This window comes from Miscanthus floridulus, chromosome 1 (genome assembly GCF_019320115.1).
Source record: "Miscanthus floridulus cultivar M001 chromosome 1, ASM1932011v1, whole genome shotgun sequence".
Classification (NCBI taxonomy): Eukaryota; Viridiplantae; Streptophyta; class Magnoliopsida; order Poales; family Poaceae; genus Miscanthus; species Miscanthus floridulus.
The window spans coordinates 133,361,940-133,379,712 of NC_089580.1; positions in this window are offsets into that span (position 1 = coordinate 133,361,940).

Sequence of the window (17,773 nt, forward strand, 5' to 3'; positions counted from 1 at the left end):
CTGCCAACAAGTTCATAAATCATTCAGCTAATCGTAAGATGAATGCACGTAAAGACCTAATTGCCGAATACATGTACATGGGAAGACATGTTTGAACAAGTGAAATTAATTATGAGTTAATGCATAACCAAGCTCGGCAATCCAGCCGAATTGGGGTCCATGAGGAAGGAACGTGCAAATAAAAAACGATTAAACTAATCTAAAACCTGCATCTGCCGCACGACACCTAGTTTCGTCAAAGCTTAAACGTAATTAAAATGCATGAACCCACGACATGTGACAATCTAGATCAAAATAATTCAGCCATTACGAGCGTATTATCTATTTGCGAAGGTAATACGAAAATAATGATCATTGAAGCACGAATAAAACCATAAGAGAGGGCCGAACAATATCGATCTAGATTGGGCAAAAGTGTGTTACAAATATATAAAATATTTAAAACATGCAACACTGGATAACTTAATGAATCTATTTAGATTTGCCATATCTAATAGAGCCGATAACTGTCTTGCTTTCACTAAGCATATTGAACAAACGCCTGCCGCATGGTATTTACTCATAAGCAAAGCATAAGCAAAGACTTCTTGATTGTCAAGCAAAGATCCGCCGCACGATCATTGAAAACAAACAAGACTACTTGCATCACGTCTAAATCCACCGCATGATACTAAACATGATAACAAGGTTGTCGGAACTTACGGAGGTCGACGGATCGATGACTCCTCTCGAAGAACTCAACGACATGACAAAAGGACTCGAAAGTTGGCGCGGGGCTGGTTGTATTGATTTGGTTGTGTACCTTTATTACAATGGTCGAGGGCCAATATTTATACCCTGGATAAAACACGAGTCCTAGAGGACTACGATTCACAAAGGAACTTTTAAACAAACTTGGAAACTTACGATTCCTTACCCTAAACTTTTAGATTCCTTTATTATTACAACTTCCATCTTTCCGATCGGCCTTGCCTGCCATCTTCTATTTTCCCGAATGGAGTCACCGCCTTCTGGAATAACCGACCGCACACGCAGTTAGCCGATCGCCTGTTTCGTTTGCCGAACACCTTTCTTCCCGCATGCGGGTCCACCCGTCATCCTCCAGAATCGACCAAAATCCAGTGTTAACACATGCCCCCTCAATTTCGGGATAAAAGTTGTTTTATTCTGAAATTGACCACAAGCTCTTTCTTCCTTCTAGGTCAGCACCGTTCAATACCGCAGCCGCTGCCCAAAAAATTTAATCTTTCAGCACAACCTCGGACCCACTTCGAATCTTCAATGGCGACCCAGGATGAAATTCCAGAGGTAAGCTTTACTTATATTCGGCACTTTCGTTTGATCCTCCCACTCCTCTTTTGATTTATTCCTCTTTGATTTCAATCACCTTCTAAAGGAATACAAGAACCAGATTTTGATCCCCTATGCTGCCAACCTTGACTCCTATTTCCTCAGCCCAATGGGAAATCCTGACCCTTCTGAAATTATCGAGAAGGAAACCCAAAGAATTCCTTTCAAATCTGGGATCACCTCGCCAAACCGATGGCCAAACACGTTCAAGAATTGGCCATTTCCCCCAATCACCGGATGGCGGAATTGGTACAGGAGAATGCTGGATAAAAGCAGCAGCCACTGGGAAAGTCAAGATATCAGTCATTGTCTGGAATTATCCTTAGCAGAAACACCCAGAAATGATTCCCTTTTAGTAGCAGCTTCCCATTTTTTGTCTGACACTATTAATGCCTTCATCTTTGGTCATGGCATGATGACCATCACTCTAGCTGACGTGTTCATGATGACTGGCTTGAACGTATCATTGCCAGTATATCCCTATAAGTACAAAAGCAAAAGTAATCAAAGAGCCGTCAGCTCCGGATGTGGATGGGTCAAACATATCCAGAACTACATGAATGCATCTGGCACCGTCTCTGACAAAGAGTTGAAAGCCTTCATGAATATGTGGCTATGCAGATTCATCTTCTGTGGAAAATCCAATGAACCAACCCTGAATCACATGGTAATGGCTGAAGACTTAGCTGCAGGCATTCAGATCCCACTAGGCAAATATCTCTTAGGGTCTGTTTATCATATGATGCATCAGATTACCCTTCAGATGCGCCAAGGTGGAGAAATCTCTTGTGCGAATGGTCCCTGGTGGCTAGTTCAAATGTGGCTTTAGCTATATATGCATCAGATAACCTCTGTGAGACTCTTCAATCTAAGTTTTCCTTTAGTTAACTATGCTGAAGGTAGTACAGCAAAGGTTAAGGCTTGTCAGACTTATGGGGAAGCAGCATCATCTATAAGCATTGACATAGACATCGGTCATTTCTTCAAGCTATTTTTCAAAGGATTCAGCAATGTGCTCTGGTTTCCTTACAGAGAAAATGAAAATTTGACTTTGCCCTGCAAGTTTAGTTATGAAATTGGTTGTTCAGGTCAAGAATCCACAGAGATTTTCAACTCCTTTATCAAACCTTGCACTCTGCCAGCCGAATTTCATCATGGGAGATTAGTGCAGTCCACCTATGAATTCTACTATCCAAATATGGTGGCCAGACAATTAGGATGTGGCCAACTGCCTCCAAGATTCCTCTTCTCAACAATCATAAAGTCAAGGGAAGTGATAACAGAAAGAATGGAAGCCAAGAAAATCTTTGAATTAGGATGGGAATTGCCAACATATGAACCATCTCCATTTGGGCTAATAGATGTTGCTCATCCCTTCTTCGTCTCTTGGTGGTAAGAATGGCATGCTCATATCTTCAATATGTCAGTTCATTCTTTATGCAAAAACTTGCAACCTGACTTTGCTTCTGATAGTGAGGTAATTTCATTATGCTCATCATTTCTTGCTCCTGAACCCACTTCTTATCTTAACATCTGGTTATGCATAGGATCTTGAGTTTACTCTCCCAACCAAAGCAATCCAATACTATTCGGCTGGTCCCAAGCCTACTCTGGGGTTTGATGCTCCAAACTTAAAGGAATTCATGAAAACTCCTGTGACTTTGGATTCAGTACCCTTAAAGGCACTCATGAGAACCCCTACTGCTTCAGCCGCTGCATCTTCAAGAGGAAAAAGCAAAAGGAAAACATCTGACAATTTTCTCTTACCCAAGAAACCAAGGACCAAGAAAGCTAGATTATCTCTTAAGGCATGAATCTTTTATTTTCTTATCAGGTTAACAACCTCATTTAGCAGTAAACCTGACCACCTCTATATTCATTACTTTCATTGCAGCCACAAGTCGAAATTCCCACACTAGGCAATACCTCAGCGCCTGCAGAACCAACCCCTGAAGTTTCTACTGAAGATGAAGAAATCCATGATAGCGAAACTTCAGAGACTCATGAAGCTGAAAGTTCAAAAGCTCACAAATCTGATGAAACCATAGGTAACATCATTCAGCCAATTCCCCTTTTTCTCTTTCTTCCTAAATAACACCTATCTCTTGTGCTTATTATCATTTACCTTATTGAGAATAGATGAAATCTTAGATGAACTGGCAAGGGAAACTTCTCCTGATCAAGCCCCAGACCCGCCTCTTCTGAACCTTCAATCAAGTTCTCCAGCAAGCCAGGGTATAATCCATCTTGATGATCAATCAGCCCAACAGGTAATGCCTTGTCTCACACTATATTTTAGCAAAATTACCCAATCGGCTAACACCTTCTTTCTTCTCTTCTCCTTAGAAGAACATCACTAAACCGACCACCAGCTACTCCTTCTCAATTGAGGACTACATCATTGAGCAAGGTGAAGAGATCAATTCTCATCAAACCTTATCGCTGGAAAATCAGGCTCGGCTAAAAGAGGTGATCTTTCTGCTGAATAAGGATACCATTAGTCTGGTTCAGGATGCAGACCAGATAAAAGACCTCCTTGAACTCATTGATCAAGATATTCCCTCTGCTCTCAAGACTCCCCTAGAATCTGCAGCCCATCTCGATGACCACTTTGCTATGGTGAGAAGAGCAACCAAGAACATATCTTCGAGGGCTGCTCTGCAGAAGGATAGATCTTTGAAAAAGCTGAAGATTAAAGATCTCCACTCTCATATCCAGACTACAAGAAATTCCTTGACAACCTTGGAGCCTGAACTGAAAGCCATGGAGGATGAAAACAGCAGACTAGAAGCTCAACTAGCCGAACTGAATGCCAAAATTCAGTCTCACAGGGCCCATATAGCTAATTTGCCGAAGAACATAGAAGCAGCTTCACTAAAGATAGCTTCGACCATCAAAGAAGATTAGCAGATCAAAAACAAGTTATCCAGCATCCAGAGTTCTGAAGATGAAGATCAAAAAGTGCTAGATAATATTAGCCGAATCAGGACCGAAGCCATAGAGGCAATCAATCAGCTTCTAAACAAGTAGACATTAGGCTTGTAATAAACTCAAATGTGATACCCTCTGTCCTTCAATTACGTTTTCACATATTTTTATTTGTTTGAAAAAAAGCAATCGGCATTTCCCCCTTAAATTACTCAATTAGAATGTAGCCGATTGTCTCCATTCTTCTGATAGCCGAACGAATCCAATTTAAATATTGTGAGGGTACAGCCGAACAATGTTGGCTCTAACAAATCAGGGAGATAGTCAAACGATTTAACCCATGTCTGGCCCAGCCCAGTAGCGGCCCAGCTGAAAGGGAAAAACCCTACTCCACCGTTCGGCATTCTCGCCCCACAACTCCATGGAATTCGCCACGATCCTTCGCTTCGGCTTATAAATAGACCCTTCCGTTAGCTTTCATTGCTATCTTTGCTTCAGCGTTCTCACATCCGTCTCCTCCACTTCCTTCGTTCGATTCATCCCATAAGAAAACCCTAACCTCCATCAAAGAAAATGACGAACAGTGGCAACCGTGGCAAGCGTCCTGCCGACGGAGAGGCTGAAGGAAGCAGAGCATCGCGCTGCCGGCGTCGTGGGTACGATTCAGCTTTTTGCCCCCTTTGCAATTTCCTTGTTAATCTCTTAGTTTCGATCTTTCCTTCCTCATTCATCAGGATAAGGGTCATCAGCTCCAGCCAATATCATCTCCTTCCTCCGGCGACGGCAGCTCAACCGGGAACTCCATCATCCGGCCCCTCCGGATCTTCCAGCTCTTCAAGCTCTTACCATTCCAATCCTTGGGGCCCGGCAGAACCAGCAGATGCTCACCATCCGTACTCTCACGAGGAGGCGCTCAAGTTTCGCCAGGAGAGGGACGAAGCCCGGGAGGAGCTAGGCAACGTCTCCAAGAAATTCGGCATCGATCAAGCCGAATGGGAGGACCAGCGGAAGCAATTCTGTGATGCCATCACTGGTTTGATATCCTCATTTGGTTTTACCATTCTGGCTTCCCTTGCTTGCTGATCCATTTTTTTTCTGCCCAGCTCTTTCTGCGGAGAATGACCGCCTGAAGGCGGCGGCGAACAAGATCGCCGACAAGGTGAATGCCCAAGGGGAGACATTCGAGGCACGCCTTGATGCTGCGGACGGCCGCATTGATCAGGCCGTCATCCAAGGTGTGCACCTTGGCGCTTCTCTCGGGCTGGCGGCAATGACCTCCCGAACCAATGAGGACTACTCCTTCCGGCCAGTCGGCTTCGCTGGAGGACGCCCAGACGAGATTGACGACATAGACGAGCGTCTGGAGGCCTACGATGATCATGCCGCCGCCCTTGCCGAATCCACAAACCCCCAGTCCGTCCTCAATAAGTTATTTGAGGAGTAGTTTGTATTAGGATGGACTTCTATGAATAATCTCGTCTTTTGTAAGAATACTTATTTCTTTGATTCTCTTCGGTAAAATTCTGCATGCGACTGTCAGAAAATGCTGAAAACAATCTGGTCTTGCATAAACATCCTTGTGCTAGAGGCGATGCAAGCTGCATTGGCTATTTTGTGCTAGAGGCGATATGAACAATATCGGCTATTCTTAGTCTTATATCTGATTTTTAGGCTAAAGGCGATTTTCTCTTTATCGGCTTTTCTGATCTACATTCATGAACCAACCTCAACACTGGGGTAATACTTCTTAAGAAATCTTCCATTGATAGCTCTGGTAAACTCCTCCCCAAATAAAGTCTTCAATATGTATGCATTGCCAGGTACACATTCTACTATTCGGAAAGGACCTTCCCAATTTGGAGACCATTTGCCGAACGTTCTATCCTTTGTTCCAACTGGCAATATAGTTTTCCAAACCAAATCCCCTTCTGCGAATTGCTTCAGCCTAACCCTTTTGTTATAATACTTGGCAACGCGTATTTTATTCTTCTCAATATTTTCCAATGCCTTGAGACGAATCAAATGTAGATCTTCCAATTCATCCATCATTAGATTCTTATAATCCTCTTCCACCAATTCTTTCTGTAACACAACTCGCCTTGATCCTGACCGTAATTCCCATGGTAATATAGCATGATGCCCGTAAACCAGTTCATAGGGAGATGTTTGAGTGGACCCATGACAAGCCATTCGGTAAGCCCACAATGCTTCATTAAGAACCAAGTGTCATCTCCTTGGTTTTTCATCAATCTTCTTCTGGATGATTTTAATCATAATCTTATTTGATGCTTCTGCCTGACCATTAGCTTGTGCATAATAAGGAGAAGAATTATACAACTTAATCCCCATATCTTTGGCAAAATCACAGAATTCTGAAGAAGTAAACTGAGTTCCTTGATCAGTTGTTATAGTTTGAGGAATCCCGAATCTGTGAATTATATGTTCCTTAACAAAACTGATCATATTCTTTGACGTTACCTTCTTCAAAGGAATAGCTTCAACCCACTTGGTGAAATAATCCGTGGCCAAGAGTACAAATTTGTGTCCCTTACTAGAAGGAGGATTGACCTGACCAATTAAATCTATACCCCACCCTCTGAACGGCCAAGGCTTGATTATGGGATTCATAGCAGATGCTGGAACTTTTTGAATATTGCCGAATTTTTGACAATTGTGACACCCTTTGTAATATTCAAAACAATCTTCCAACATAGTTGGCCAAAAATAACCAGTTCTCCTAATTATCCACTTCATCCGATAAGCTGACTGATGTGCACCACACAATCCTTCGTGAACCTCATACATCACTTTCTTGGCTTCTTCTTGACTTAAACATTTGAGCAATACTCCATCGATGGACTTGTAATATAACTGATCATCAAGAAACACAAATTTGAGAGCTTTGTACCTGAGTTTTCGGGAAACCTTTTGAGATGGATTTTTCAGATAATTGATAACTTCGTATCTCCAATCACCATCTACTGGATCAGTATTTAAAACATCTTCCTCCATAGCAAAAACTTCCTGACTCTCTCGATATCCAGAAGTAGCTTGAGCTAACTTATTTGCTTCTTCATTGTACTCCCTAGGGATATGATGCAAGGTTACTACCAGGAAATTCTTCAAAAGTTCTCTACACTCCTCATAATATTCTCTTAACACATTGTTCTTGCAATCATACTGACCATTCAGTTGGTTAATCACCAACTCAAAATCCCCAAAGATTTCAACAGCAACGGCCTTTACTTCTATAAGAAGCTGAAGCCCTCTAAGCAATGCTTCATACTCTGCTTGATTATTAGTAACATGAAACTCAATAGGAACCGCATACTCAAAAGTTTTCCCTTGTGGGGAAATCAAGAGAATACCAGCACCACCACCTTTGTTACAAGATGATCCATCGAAGAACAAGGCCCAAGGCACAATGCTTATCGCCTCAACAGAAAGATCCCGATGTTGGGTAATAAAATCGGCAATAATTTGACCCTTTACCGCCTTTGCCGATTCATACCTTAAATTAAATTCTGACAATGCTAAAATCCATTTGCCAATTCTTCCATTCAAAATTGGCATTGATAGCATATGTTTGATTACATCAAAACTAGAAACTACCACGCATTCGGCATTCAACAAATAGTGCCGAAATTTGGTACATGAGTAATACACACACAAGCAAAGCTTTTCTGTAGCCGAATACCTTGTTTCCGGGTCTAGTAGTTTTCGGCTAAGATAAGCTACGACTCTTTCTTTTCCTTCAAATTCTTGCATAAGGGCCGATCCTATCGTTAGGCTATCAGCCGCCACATACAACTTAAAAGGCTTGTCAAGTTGTGGAGGTACCAGCACAGGTGGTGCCTTCATATATTGTTTGATCTCATCAAAAGCTTTTTGTTGTATGTCACCCCATACAAATTTTTTATCCTTCTTGAGCTTCAATAAAGGAGAAAAGGGCAAAACTCTCTCTGATAGATTGGATATGAATCTTCTTACAAAATTGATTTTGCCTAACAATGACTGTAATTCTGTGAGATTGGTTGGCGGCACAATTTTGTCTATTGCTTCCATGCTCTTTTTCCCAACTTCAATTCCTCCTTTATGAACTAAAAATCCCAAAAACTCTCCAGCCGAAACTCCAAAGGCACATTTGTTTGGATTCATCTTCAAGCCATGCTTTCTTGTGCACTCCAGAGTCTTTCTTAAATCGGCTAAATGTCCTTCATGATTCCTAGACTTGACTACTACATCATCGATGTAGATCTCTACAATCTTGCCAATCAGTTCGTGAAAAATATAATTCATAGCTCTTTGATAAGTTGCACCGGCATTCTTTAACCCAAACGTCATGACTATCCATTCAAACAAACCAATATGACCAGGACATCTGAAGGCTGTTTTTGAAATATCTTCCATTGCCATAAAAATTTGATTATAGCCAGCATTACCATCCATAAAACTAATGACTTCCTAACCTGCTGCTGCATCTACCAGTAAATCGGCAACTGGCATTGGGTAACCATCCATGGGAGTGGCCTTATTAAGATTTCTGAAATCTATGCAAACCCTCATTTTTCCATTTTTCTTGTATACCGGTACTATATTTGAAATCCACTCTGCATACTTACAGGGCCGAATGAAGTTTGCTTCTATTAATCTTTCAACCTCTTTCTTCACATCGGCCAATACCTCCTCTTTGTATATCTTCCGTGGAGGTTGTTTGTAAGGACGAAATCCAGGTTTAATGGGTAATCGATGCTCAACAATGGAACGATCCAATCCAGGCATTTCTGTATAATCCCAAGCAAAACAATCTTTAAACTCTTTCAATAAGTCTATCAACTTTGATTTATATTCTGGGTCTAACTTTGCACTAATATACATCGGCCTTGGTTTAGAACCATCACTAACATCAATTTCTTCCAACTTATCAGCCGACATAAAACCACGTCCCAACTTTCCTTTGTTGCCATCGACAGGATTTCCCATTAAAAATTACTATGAGAGCCGACTGCTTGGATCGGCTGTTGGCCCTCGCTGAAAACATTTCCAGGACCTTCTTTCCACAGTTTTCCAGAGAAACAATCGACGCCTTCATATTCCCAGTAGGTAGATTCTGTGGCAGCAACACTTACCGAATCGTCAGCATGCACAACTTCAACATCATCTCCAATCCATTGAATGAGAATTTGATGCATGGTCGAAGGAATGCAGCAATTAGCATGGATCCAATCTCTGCCCAAGAGTAGACTATATGCCCCCTTGCCATCAATGACAAAAAAGGTAGTAATCAGAGTTTTAGACCCAATAGTCAGCTCGACATGGATAGCACCTCGGGTATCAGAAGGGTTGCCAGCAAAGTCCCTAAGCACCATGTCAGTTTTCAACAATTCTTCATTAGTCATCCCAAGCTTTCTGAAGGTAGTATAAGGCATGATATTGATAGCAGCCCCTCCATCAACAAACATCTTAGTTAAAGGCTTGCCATTGACATATCCCTTTAAATAGAGTGGTCACAAGTGACGATTCTTGATTGGTTTGTCAAAAACAGCCTGCTGTGTTAATACAAGCTGAGCCATCAAATCCTGACATTCACTTTCATCAAAATCAGAGTATACCTCTTCTTGGACATCTTGGCTTTCGGGAGCTATAAACTCTAATGGGAGGAAGAAAGCCATGCAAGCATTAGCCGAAGGATCACATCCATCAGGCTTCTTTTTAGGACGCCATATTTGCTTTGTTTCGGTAACTTCCTGTTCCAACTCCCTATTCCTCAACCGTTGAACTCTTCTTTTCTGACTTTTCCTCAGGCCTGGAGGACACCACTGTCCTTTTTGCCATACGTATCTATAGAAATCAGCTTCTTCATCATGCACTCTATCATGAATCCAACCTTGACCTGCAAATCTTTTCCTTTGCCGATTCTCAAAATCATCTATTTTTAAGCGCCGATCATCTTCAAGAACCTTCTTTCCAAGTCTTTCGTAGACGGGACGGCGGTTGACTCGAGATTGCCTATACTCGGAGTACTGAGCACTACACTCCGGACAATTATTTCTCGCAGGCAACCTCAAGCCTTCATTCCAACAATGCCTAAAGAATGAACAACCCCAATGAGACTGCTCCTGTTCTGTCATGTATTCTTCTTTCTCCCTTCGGTATATCTCTTCCTCATACCTCCGGCATTCTTCCATAAAGCATTGCTTCTTATGGTACTCTTTCTCTTGCTCTCTCTGCCACTTGTTTAGCAAAATACGTGATGTAACTCTGGGTTTAGAAGTTTGACCTTTCTTGGTTCGGCTATTCTAAAACCGAACTCGTTGCTGCAGCTCTCTACTGGTGACTTGCCGATCCGGGTCAACAGCACCACTCTCCTTTGCTCTATCAGAAGTCAACACCTTCACCTTGCCTTTACCTTTGAGATCATTGGCAGAGACCATATTCACAGAGAAAGAAATCATATTTTGTGGAAAAGGCTGATCATCAATTTTCATCTTGCCATCAAACCTCAAATGTCCCTCTTGGATAGCTTTCTGGATTCGTATTCTGAACACTCGGCAATCATTGATAGAGTGAGAATTAGTGTTATGGAAGCCACAATACTTTTTGTCTTTCACTCCTTCAGGACATAGCATAGGGTGTCCTTCTGGCAGCTTGATGCGTCCTTCCTTTATTAACAATGCAAAAAGCCTGTCTGCCTTAGTAACATCAAAATCATAGGTTCCCTTTTGTTGTTTCAACCAGCGTTGACTAACTTGAGTGGGTTCCTTTGCCCAATTCAACTCAGCCGCAGCTATCTCATCTTTATCAATATACTCAGTCGCTTCCTCCAGAAAACCTTGATACACCTCATTAGTGGCATTGTTCTTCTGAAAGCGATTATCTCTCCTGAATCCTTGGGCCTGATTACTCATAGCTGCCAAACGCTGTGCAAGTTGGCCAAGATCATCAAACTCCATGCCGAACAACTTTTCCCTGATATTCGGCAACATTCCCGCTATAGCCATTCCAGGTAGTTGATCATCTGGTAAATTCAGAGAATAACACATATTCTTGGTCTCCCTAAATCTGTGAAGATATTCCAATGGTGTCTCATTTGTTCTCATCCTCAGACTCATGAGATCAACCAACTTTTTCTCATTAGTACCGGTGTAGAAATATGAATGAAACTTCTGCTCTAGCTCTGTCCACGTACCAATGGAATGAGCTGGTAAAGACGTGAACCACGTGAAAGCTGGTCCTGTAAGAGACAAAGGAAAATATCGAATCCTCCAGGCTTCATCTGAAGCAGCCTCTCCAAGTTGCATCAAGTATCGACTGACGTGCTCTATGGTACTAGTATCATCTTGACCAGAAAATTTGGTCAAATCTGTTGGAGGCTTCACCCTTGGAGGTAACGCCACTCTGTTGTACCATTCTGGATAAGGAGACTTGTATGAATAAGATTGATTCTTTGGCTTCAAACCGAATTGATTTTGCATCATGTCAGCCATCCTGTGCATCAAAACATCAATGCCTGAATCCTGATTTCCTTGTACTTGCACTCCAGAAGGCAATCCTGAAATACTCCTATACCCTGAATTTGGCACAGCATTGATAGCACTGTAATCAATAAATTCTTGATACCCATCTCCATACATATTCTTCTGCAATCTGTTTGATGCTGGAGAAACTCTATAAGCTGAAGGTGGCACTTCTCCTGTGGTACCAAATGTCACCTGGCCATAGGTGGGATGTGATTGCTTTTCAGTGTGAGTCAATCCACCTATATTTGAAGGCGACGCCACTTCTTTTCCAACAGGCTTCTCCTGATGCTTTGGAACATTGAAAAGCGTTGGTCCACTGAGTGGTCCAACATTTTCTTCAAAGTATTTATCAACCATTGGACCAAAAGTACTGATCATGATTGCTCGAAAGGTATTCAGAAAAGCTGTGTGATGGTTTGTCATGGTTTCTCCCATAGCTTTATAAACCAGGGCTGCCATCTTCTGAGCATCCTCCTCTTCAGTGTAATCAGTTTGATGCGGAAGAAGAACCCTTGGCATTGACTGCTTTTGAAACACTTTATTGCTCTTGTTTTTGGAAAAAGACATCAAGCACTTTTGTTGGTATTGCTCACATGCTTGTAGCACTAAATTCCTGTAATTATCTGGCAATTCTGTCATGCTCACATCCAGAACATGATCATTGTTGATCTTAGACGCCATCTTAAACTAACAGATTGGTCCCACCGGGCATGCCAAAAAGTGTGTTGACACAAAATGTGACGCACTGTGCCTCACACACAGCAAGCCGGAAAGCGTGGCTTCAATCGGGTTCCCAGGTGCTTCGTGATCCAGAAGCGTGCCAGTCAGTTTGACCTGAAAACTAACAAGGGATAGAACAATTAAATGTCAAATCGGAACATGTCGGGTAATACCAGACAGTTCCTCATATACGGCCCTGAAGCCACTTACAACGACATACAGCTATAAAGAGCTGTCTGCCAACAAGTTCATAAATCATTCAGCTAATCGTAAGATGAATGCACGTAAAGACCTAATTGCCGAATACATGTACATAGGAAGACATGTTTGAACAAGTGAAATTAATTATGAGTTAATGCATAACCAAGCTCGGCAATCCAGCCGAATTGGGGTCCATGAGGAAGGAACGTGTAAATAAAAAAAAACGATTAAACTAATCTAAAACCTGCATCTGCCGCACGACACCTAGTTTCGTCAAAGCTTAAACGTAATTAAAATGCATGAACCCACGACATGTGACAATCTAGATCAAAATAATTCAGCCATTATGAGCGTATTATCTATTTGCGAAGGTAATACGAAAATAATGATCATTGAAGCACGAATAAAACCATAAGAGAGGGCCGAACAATATCGATCTAGATTGGGCAAAAGTGTGTTACAAATATATAAAATATTTAAAACATGCAACACTAGATAACTTAATGAATCTATTTAGATTTGCCATATCTAATAGAGCCGATAACTGTCTTGCTTTCACTAAGCATATTGAACAAACGCCTGCCGCACGGTATTTACTCATAAGCAAAGCATAAGCAAAGACTTCTTGATTGTCAAGCAAAGATTCGCCGCACGATCATTGAAAACAAACAAGACTACTTGCATCACGTCTAAATCCACCGCATGATACTAAACATGATAACAAGGTTGTCGGAACTTACGGAGGTCGACGGATCGATGACTCCTCTCGAAGAACTCGACGACACGACAAAAGGACTCGAAAGTTGGCGCGGGGCCGGTTGTATTGATTTGGTTGTGTACCTTTATTACAATGGTCGAGGGCCAATATTTATACCCTGGACAAAACACGAGTCCTAGAGGACTACGATTCACAAAGGAACTTTTAAACAAACTTGGAAACTTACGATTCCTTACCCTAAACTTTTAGATTCCTTTATTATTACAACTTCCATCTTTCCGATCGGCCTTGCCTGCCATCTTCTATTTTCCTGAATGGAGTCACCGCCTTCTGGAATAACCGACCGCACACGCAGTTAGCCGACCGCCTATTTCGTTTGCCGAACACCTTTCTTCCCGCATGTGGGTCCACCCGTCATCCTCCAGAATCGACCAAAATCCAGTGTTAACACCTGCCCAAGGCAAGCCCCGGTGCATAACCCCTATTTTTAAATGATCACGGAATATATTTATATGATATGCATTTACGTTACAGACATTTTATGGAAACTACATGCATAAATATATCCACCCTGAGTCCTACTAGTACAGATCAAGTAGTTGCTATGCTCAGGATGTCGGTAGCGTGAGTAACCTGCCGTTACTCGCAGATAGGTGGTTAAACTATGATATCATGGTGAAATAATGGAAAGGAAAATGGTGACCGGGCAGGGATGTGGATTTGGTACTGGTGGGTGTGAGGGGTTGTGTCTTGCGGCCAACAGGGCATAGCTCGGTTGCACTTTTTCCCTGTCTGTGTCGATTAAGGACCGGTCGTTGCATATGACTCTAGGCAAGTCACAGATTATTGTCCCGAGCACATACTTGGGTATGGGCGCAGGGAAGGCGTGCTGCTCTCTTGTCGTGGATCCAGCTCTTTCCGGACCGACTGATGGGAAGAGGAGGTGGTGGAGGTCCTTGCACCGCACTGAGTCTGGGACTCAGAGGCGGGGGCTTGGAGTCCAAGTTTGGACGAGGACCTGGACACCCGGGATAGGAGAGTGGTGGGTTAGTCCTGCTTGTGCCTAGGGTATAAGCGGGGTGTGTGTCTTTGGGGCACCCAGCTGGGCACATTGATTCGCGAATCGCCGGGTTATCCAGTACGGCTTGTCTGCGGTTTAGCACCATAGTAAGAACTAGAAGTGGAAAAGGAGAAGGAACAGTATCGATTGCTCAACTCTTGCTTGAAAGTAGCACAGGTGCTTATATAGATTGACTAGATGAAAACCAACACGGCTGATGATAATAATGTATCAATAAGGACTCACTATTAGTATTGCTTTTGCTAAAAGAGAACCAGCAACCATAAAGCCTTGCATGGTCCTTGGAGTCGGGAAAGTATTCCCAATGATCGGATAAGTCTTGCGAGTACATTGTGTACTCAGGGTTTATTTACCCCTGTTGCAGGTGATGCTTGAGGAGTTCCTTGTGTGGAGGATCCATCTGGTGAGCTCAGACGGAATCCTCATTATCTTATCGCTAGATGTTATCTTTTAATATTCCGTTGTTTATCATTCCGCACTCTGTATTTGGTATTGTAATAATGTACTTTTTAAGAAACTCTAATGTATGAGATGGACTTGTGTTGTAACTCGTTCTTATTATTGGATCCTTGGGAAAAATGTGGATCTTTCGGGTTCTCTCTCGGGGTGTGCCCGACGGACACCGCTCGCTGTAGTTGCTTTCAAGGTGCTTAGTGTCTGGTGGAAGACGAGCGCCTCCGTAAGTATGCTATTTCGGGCGGTTCTACCACAGGAAGTGCCTCTTGACTTTCCTAGAGGTGATGGGAAGAAGACCCTAGGACAAGCAGAGCATTCATTTGTTTTATGGCGCAAGCGCTACATCATTATTCCCGGTGCAGCGGCTAGGGTACCGTCGCCTCCTCCTCAACTACCTCATGATAGGTGCTGATGAAAGTGAATGAAATAGTTTTTCAATAATCATTCTCAATTATTGGCTTCTCGCGTAATAATCATTTTTGTACTCATAGGTCTCCCAACCTGAATCTAGTTCTTCCATCCCATGATGATCATCAGAGTGCTATGGACGATGATGATGCTCTGGACGATGATGATGCGTTCCATGGCATGGCTGCATCTCCATCTCTATCTCCATCTCCTCCAAGGCGGTCTCCCCCTTCTCCGCCTCCTGCGCTACAGAGCCAAAAGAGGCCGACGCCCCCGGTGAAGAAGAAAGCCAGCCGTCGTAAAACAAAGCCCCTCCGAAGAAGCTGCCTTACGAGAAGTTTGAAGAGGAATCAAAAGCGGTGGCACAAAAAGATTTGGTTAACTGGAAGCAAGGTTTAGCAGAATCAAGAGCAAGGAGGTTGTAACTTGAGAAAACCCCGCCAAAGCCGCACTACATAGCTCAATGAGAACTAAGGAAAAAATCAATGAGCGCGAGAAAAAGCAGCGTGATGCACGTAAGCCCTCGCCATTATCGGACTATGAATGCTCTCTCGACAAGTCATATAAAGCATCGCTGAAAGCGAAGAGAGGGAGGCACTCCAAGACTTCATGACCACAACAGGTCTCACAGCTCAACAACTCATTGGGGGGAGGATCCATACCAACAGCCAACTTTGATATTTACCGGACCTATGAGTATGGCAGGAGTCTTGTCAACCCTAAGTCCTTGTCATCACTGGGTACACAAATGTACTTGTTAAACAAGTGGTACTTAAGAGCGTGTGACAACGAAGAGGCATGGCTTGTTGTCAGAATTAGACTAGAGCATTACTCTAGTGGCTATGACGTTTAACATATTGAGTTCAACGAATTACACTACCTATTAAACCGGGATGCTCTCGACAAATCTCTCCTCAGCTGCTGGTGTCTGTAAGTGATTTTTTCTACAATTGAAGTAACTTGCATGTTAGTTCGTTATCTATATATAGTTATACTCACACTATATATATTCTTTTGTACTATATAAATGCAGATATGAGATGTTGAAACTAAAGAGAAAAAGGTTAACTGATGTTGGTTTCATGGATCCGAATTGCACATTCAAGGACACTGTTACTCCATATGATAGATGGTGACCACAAGTGGAGAATAATCTGTTTAGGTTCTTAGATAACCAACATAACAAGACACTGATACTCTTTCCTTACAACTTCAAGTGAGTGTTAATGTCTTGTGCCTATTTTATTTTGCTTACTCCATGTTGACTTTAGTTAATGAGTTATGCCTGCGTATAAACATGTAGCTATCACTAGATACTGTTGGTCATCCATATGCCCTAGGAGTACTGTAAAGATCTTTGACTCAGCGACAAAACCCTGAAAAGATTACTAAGAAATGATAGTTATTCTCTAGTGGTAATTTCGGTCTCGCACACTGTATACTCTTTTATGCCATTTTATTGATATAACTCCATTTATTTATTTTGTTGGGCAGTACTTGGAAAAGGTTCGCCGAGAAACGTCATTATGGTCAATGGAAAGTGCCTCTAAATGTAGTCCAATACCTAGTAAGTACTAGCTAGGTCACCGCATCTTTATTTAGTTCAATTCATTATTACCATGCTTCATTGGTTGATGATGAATCTTTTTCTCGTAAAGTGGTGTCTACAGCAGGGATCGGGGAACAGCTTATGTGGCTACTACGTCTGCGAGTTCATCATGGAGTACTCAAGGAGAACAAGTGAAGAGATCCTCGAAGTACGTAAAAAATATACACAATTTATTTATTACCTTTATATATATATATATATATATATATATATATATATATATATATTCATACTTTTCCTTTCATTTGAATTGAAGATTGAACGGAGGAAGCGAAAGGTTATGCGATGTGACCAGATCAAAGCAATTCAAGAGGCATTGGTAGGATTTCTTATAGATGAGGTCATAGATCCCAAAGCCGTGTACCACTATGACCCTAAAGAATTAATACCTAGTAGCCATACGACTGAAGATAATTAGGGTTAAATGAAATCCCAAGGACATGATCAGTACAAGGTTTTTGTGACTTTATTATGTACATATTCCATGCATGTACAACCTCTTGAAATATTTGTATATATGTAGTTTCATATATTTTAGTGTGTTATTTATGTATAATGCTCGAACAGAACCTTATACGTGGACGTATTTTAGTAGTGTAGAATTCGTATATGAAGAGCTAATCGAAACAAAAAAGAATTGAATTGAAAAGAAACCATAAAATGAAAAGGAATGAAATGGAAAAAAAAGAAACTTTAGTACCGGTTGGGAACACCAATCAGGACTACAGGTTCCAGCCCCGATGCAATGCCTGGGAGGCCAATACCAACTGGGACTAAAGGTC